Below are 5,996 nucleotides of genomic sequence, written 5' to 3' on the forward strand. Positions count from 1 at the left end.
AAAATGCTGAAGGTGTTACCCAAAAACTAAAGTTTGGAAAACACTGTGTTTCGTTTATGAAGAGAAACAAGCCCCGGAGAAGTCTTTGGAGAGGCAGAGACTTGATGCAGGTGCCGTGTCCCTGGGCGGAGCCCGGCCGCCCTCCGAGCACATTGGAGGCTGTGAGGTGCACCAGCAGCCTGCGCCCTCCGGGAGGCCCGGCAGCTCCAGCGTCTCTACGACCGCCAGAGGGCAGCACGGCCCCAGTTTCTGCGGCAGCTTCGCCCGCAAGTTAGCAGCCTGGGGGGGAGGGGGGAGGGCTTGGAGGGCCCCCTCCTCCCAAATGCTGGTTCTTCTGCATTCACCTAGTCTGGGGATCCTCAAACAGAGGCCTGGGACCCGCTCCCTTCACAATTACCTGGATGCTTGCTAACACCGGTTTGGGGCCCTTCCAGACCCATTGAATCAGCACCTCTGAAGCTCCCAGTGTGTGGGATGGGGTGTCAGGTTAGGACAGCAAGGTTAGGGGGCCTGGAGAGTTTTGAGAACCTTGGCTCCACGGGTCAGTCTTCTAGGGTCAGGGCTTGGGGGTGATGTGTGTATGTTGGGGCGGGGGGAGCAGAAGATGATCACACAGTGTAGGTAGGGTCGAGTGTCAGGGGGCTTGGGCTTGCATTTTAGCCTCATCACTTACCTGGATGGGTGACAAGTTTTTGGATTTTTTTCCCTTGGGTTTTGTATATCATTTCTCAACTGTTCATTGTCCGTCATCCATCCAGTAATAGTAACTAAACTCATATTTTATATACTTTCTAGGTGGATGGATATAATGGTAGACAAGACAGACACTGTCTCTGCCTTCCTAGAGTTCATGCTTTTGTGGGGAGTCAGCTGATAGCAAATAATCCCACAAACATGAAACTACAAAATGTTAATAGCCGCTTTGGAGGAAGAGGAGCCACCTCAGGGTGCTGTGTGAGTGAAGAAGAATTACAGGACTATGGGGAGGGTGTGAGCGATTCTTCCCTTAGGAAATTATGCTTGAATTGAGATCTGAAGGGTGAGCAGGAGTTAACAAGGGGGAAGAGTTTTTCAGGTGGGAGACTTTGCATGTGCAAAGGCCCTGAGGTGAGAACCACCTCGCTGCCTTTGAGGAACTGCAAGAAGGTGGCATGTCTGGAGTGCAGGGAGAAACGGGAAGAGTGGCTGGATGTGATTTGGACAGTAGGCAGGGACCAATACCGTCAGGTTCTCAAACTTCTTATCTTCCAAATAGGGCAGTAAAGTTTCTCTTGCAGAGATGATTAAATATAATGATGAGTGCAAAGTGTCTGGTCCATTGCCTAGTTCACAGGTGGTGTCAGAGATGTGAATGCGTGTGGAGGGAAGGCACCTGGGTGGGAGTGTGGGGGCACAGCCTGGTTAAAGAGTGAGCTGTGGGGAAGTCCTACGCAGCTGCAGGGACCGGAGCTTTCTCAATTAACTGCAGGGACCAACTGAGAAGCATATTTCCATCATGGTGAAAATTACCGTTGGCATCACTCTCTTGTTAAAAACAAAGTGAAATTGGAGAACATACTGTTGTCTTTAACTAAGCCAAGATGACTAATTATTAGACTCATTTTCTAAAGCTTACCATATACAGACATGTGATAAGCTGGGGAGAGGAGAGTTTGGAAACTGGATTCATTCTGAAACCCCGTAGATGAGGCTCGTGTGAGGTTTCTGTGTGTAATGACTGTGAACATTCAGTTTAACTCAGCTGTCACCGCAGGTGTGATACAAAACAAAATGTTTTGCAAGAGCTCTAAAGAGCATCTTGGGGCAGCTCGCAGCAGCGCCCAGGCGATCTCTGCCAAATTGAAAAGGGTAGGAAAATGGGAGCTGGTGTTAGGCTGGGAGGGAGCATCAGACCCTGAGTCCTAGCTATGGTTTTGACCCTTGTGGTCTTGACTAACTTCCTCCTTTTTTGGGGGCTCAGTGTCTCCATCTGGAAAAAGAAGGGCCAGACCAGATGATTGCTAAGGACCTTTCTACTTTGTTGCTATATGATATTTACTGATGGTGTGATCATGGGACTTTGCTCTGGGGCCTTGCTCTGCTCACTGTTACATCCTTAGGACCAAGACCAGTGCCTGGAGACTGATGGGACATCAGTAATATTAGTTGAATTGCATGGACAACTTTTTAAAGAGATTTTATTTTTAAGTAATTTCTGTTCATAACGTGGGACTCAAACTCACATCCCAGAGATCAAGAATCACATGCTCTACTGACTGAGCCAGCCAGGTGCCTCCAAATGAAGGATTAATTGAAGGAATGAACTGAGCTTTCATTTGATAAGCATTTTTGCCCGCGACAGGAGCACTTGCTAAAAGTTTCACGAGTCAAGTTTTCTGGCTTCTTTGTTGAGTCTGTATTGAAGTCATTCACATGACAGGTTCAAACTGCAGTACATTTGATGTTCCTTTTCAGTGTGGAGTCTACCTCACTTTCCTCGATTGCCTTCATTTCCTCTTTACTTCCATAACTGACATATGCAGTTGGATTTATTTTGAGTGCCATTTTTTCACAAAAAAAAGAGTTTCATCACTTCTTGGGAGTGGTTGGGGACACTTAAGGACCAAGAAAGAACAGTAAGTCCTGTTGAGATGCATTGGGTGGTGGACTTGTCTCACTCATTGGCTAAGGGATTCATCTTGAATACCTTGTATACCGGGTTCCATAGGACGCAGAATTTGAATTCATTCCTCGGGGAAATAATAAGCGAGCTCATGTCCTGGTGTTTGAGGATGGCTTACAAATGATTATTGTTGACTTCCATCAATGCCAAGGAATCTGTAAGATTTATTAGTCTCTGCTTGAGAGACCTTAGCATCTTCCAGGCTTCTGTGACCTATTCCATTCTAAGTTCTCTTTGTTTATTCCTAGTTCTAGAATCCCAGCCGCTATGTGTGCTTCCCTAGTGTTCTTGTGAGCTAAGCTTTTAGCCATGTCGCCTCTTGCCCTTAATTTCTCTCTCATGTTGTAGGAAAGTAGACAATGGGAAACTATCACCTGAGGTCAGGACTGAAAAGGTCTCTTTTTTTTTTTTTTTTACTTTTCACACTTATGAAGGGTTTCTCCTTCTCCTTTGTCTGTGGTCTCCTGTGTTCTGGCAGCCTGCATTGAGGCCCTACTCTGTGGACCATGGACCTCCATGGGATACAGGGATGAGCAAGGCAGAACTCTTGCCCCTCACGACTGTGGAGTCCAGAAGGGAAGTGGGACAGGCATGGCAACACTTGTAAAGAGAGTGACATGTATATTAGGAGAGAGAAGAGAGAGTTGTGATTGCCGGTAGGGTGGGGTCAGTGAATGACGTACAGTTTTCATATAAATGAACATGCATTAGTATGTGAAAAAACACAGAAGATATAGTAAACGAAAGACTCCCCCTCATGCCCTCAAAGGAAACCACCATTCTGGAATGCCTGGGTGGCTTAGTCGGTTAAGCATCTGACTCTTGCTTCTTCTGGCTCAGGTCATGAACTCACAGTTTGTGAGTTCAAGCCCCACATCGTGCTCTGTGCTGACAGAGCCTGCTTGGGATTTCTCTCTCTCTGTCTCTCTCTCTGCTCTTCCTCTGCTTGCATGCGTGCTCTCTCCCTCAAAATATATATATATATATATATATATTTTTTTTTTTTAAACACCATTCAAACTATTTTTATGTGAATGGGGCACCCGGGTGGCTCAATCAGTTAAGTGTCCAACTCTATTTTGACTCAGGTCATGATCTCATGGTTTGTGAGATCGAACCCCACATCAGGATTCTCTCTCTCTCTGCCCCTCCCCTCACACATCCACTGTCCCTCAAAATAAATAAATAAACTTAAAAAAACCACACAACTATTTCTATGTGGAGTTTCTAGTTGGAGAGGTAGATAGAAATACTTTAATACAATGGGGTACTTTTGAAAATAAAAGTCATTGGGGCGCTTGGGTGGCTCAGCCGGTTAAGCATCCGACTTCGGTTCAGGTCATGATCTCACGGTTCATGGGTTCGAGCCCCGCATCGGGCTCTGCGCTGACCGCTAGCTCAGAGCCTGGAGCTTGTCTTCGGATTCTGTGTCTCCCTCTCTCTGACCCTCCCCTGCGCATGCTGTCTCTCTCTCTCTCAAAAATAAAAATAAAAACATTAAAAAAATTAAAAAAGAAAAGTCATTAAATGTAATTTTATTTGCTATTAATAGAAGAAAAGGAGACCAATGAAACCAAAGGAATTTCTGAACCTTGAATAAGTATTTCATCACCAATGTAATTGTTTCCCAAAAGATCCCACTGGGATGCCTGGGTGGCTCAGTCGGTTGAGCCGCCTACTCTTGATTTTGGCTTAGGTCATGATCTCACAATTTGTGAGCAATGATAACACTTCTAAGATAAAATACTTCAATTAATCCAATGATAGAATTTTTGAGAGAGCAACATAAAATTGTCCATTAAATCAAAAGACATGGGCAAATTCTGTGAAAAGTCTGTGACTAACTTTTCCATTCCTTCCCTAATCCATTTTTCACAGAACAGCATACAGTCCATTCTGTGAGCTTTGACAAATGCACAGTCACGTAATCACCCCACAGTCAATCAGGATGCAGAAATCCCCCTCCCCCCTGGCAAATCTCTGTGTCCCTTTGCAGTCAACCCCTCCTTCCACACCTGGACCTTGGCAAACACTGATCTGTTTTTTTATACCTACAGTGTCCCCTTTTCCAGAAAAATCGCAAGACTCATACAGAAGATAGCTTTTTGACTTTTTTTCACTTAACATAATGGATTTGAGATTAACCATGTTGTGTGTTTCAGTAATTCACTCCTTTTATTGCTAAGTCCATTGTATAGATGTACCAGTTTGTTTATCTGCTCACCAGTTAAAGGACATTTGGGTTGTTTCCAGTTTCAGTCAATTTGAGTAAAGCTGCTCTAAACAATTGCATACAGGGTTTTCTGTGGACCCAAACTTTCCTTTGTCTCAGGCAAATATGGCAGGGAATAGAATTGTCGGGTTGAATGGTAAGTGTTTGACTGTATAGGAAAACTGCCAAACTGTTTTCCTAGGTAACATTTTGCATCTCCACCAGTAATGTACAAGAGGTCCAATTGCTCTGTGTCCTTTCCAGCACTGGGCTTTGTCAATTTACAAAATCTGTTCGTTCTAGTAGGTATGTAGCAGCATTTCATTGTGGGTTTAATTTGCATTTTCCCAAAAAGAACTATGTATTCTTAACCGACTGAGCCACCCAGTCGCCCCCTTGGAACTATGTATTCTTAAAATCTTCTGATCTGTGGTCAGGTCCGTTATCCACCACGCCCCTGGCCCCGTACTGAGAATCATGTGTTCTTAAATGACATGTGTACCTGTTAATATGGATAGGTGGGTGGACTCCTTGTTTTCTAAAGAATAGGTCACTAACCTTCTCCTGCTTCCTCTCACTTCCTCCCTCATCTCCGTATTATTTCTATATTGCTAAGTTTTAAAACATTTGCATTTCTGTGAAATCATAGTCAGAACATTGGTATAAACCCTAATTTTAAGTGAGTTCATTGCTCATGCTCAGTTCTTTGCCATGGTGTCTTCCTCTCCCTCCCTCCCCATTCATTTTCAAGTAGTTTTTACAAGAGAGATAGATTCATAACACTCTGTGTTAGCTAAAATTTGTGAGTGTCTGCCTGTTGCCTTTATACTTCAACTACATCTATGCAGGATGGAATGATCTTGGCTCACAACACATCTTTTAATCGAAAACACCAAGATCTTGTGGCTTTGACTAGCACCTCGTAGAAGCCTGAATCCAGCCTGATGCTTCTTCTCTTTTGCAGATGATTTGCTTTTTCTGCCAGCATGCCTAAAGATTTATTACTCAAAGTTTGTTTTCCTTTTTCTGAAAATATTTTCTATTTAAAAAAAAAAGAATAAATGTACGTAGATTAAAAAGTCAAATTGTGCTTCCCAGGAAAATCAGCTCTCTCCTATTGCC

This window comes from Crocuta crocuta, unplaced genomic scaffold (assembly GCF_008692635.1).
Source record: "Crocuta crocuta isolate KB4526 unplaced genomic scaffold, BGI_CrCroc_1.0 scaffold477, whole genome shotgun sequence".
In the NCBI taxonomy this organism is placed as follows: Eukaryota; Metazoa; Chordata; class Mammalia; order Carnivora; family Hyaenidae; genus Crocuta; species Crocuta crocuta.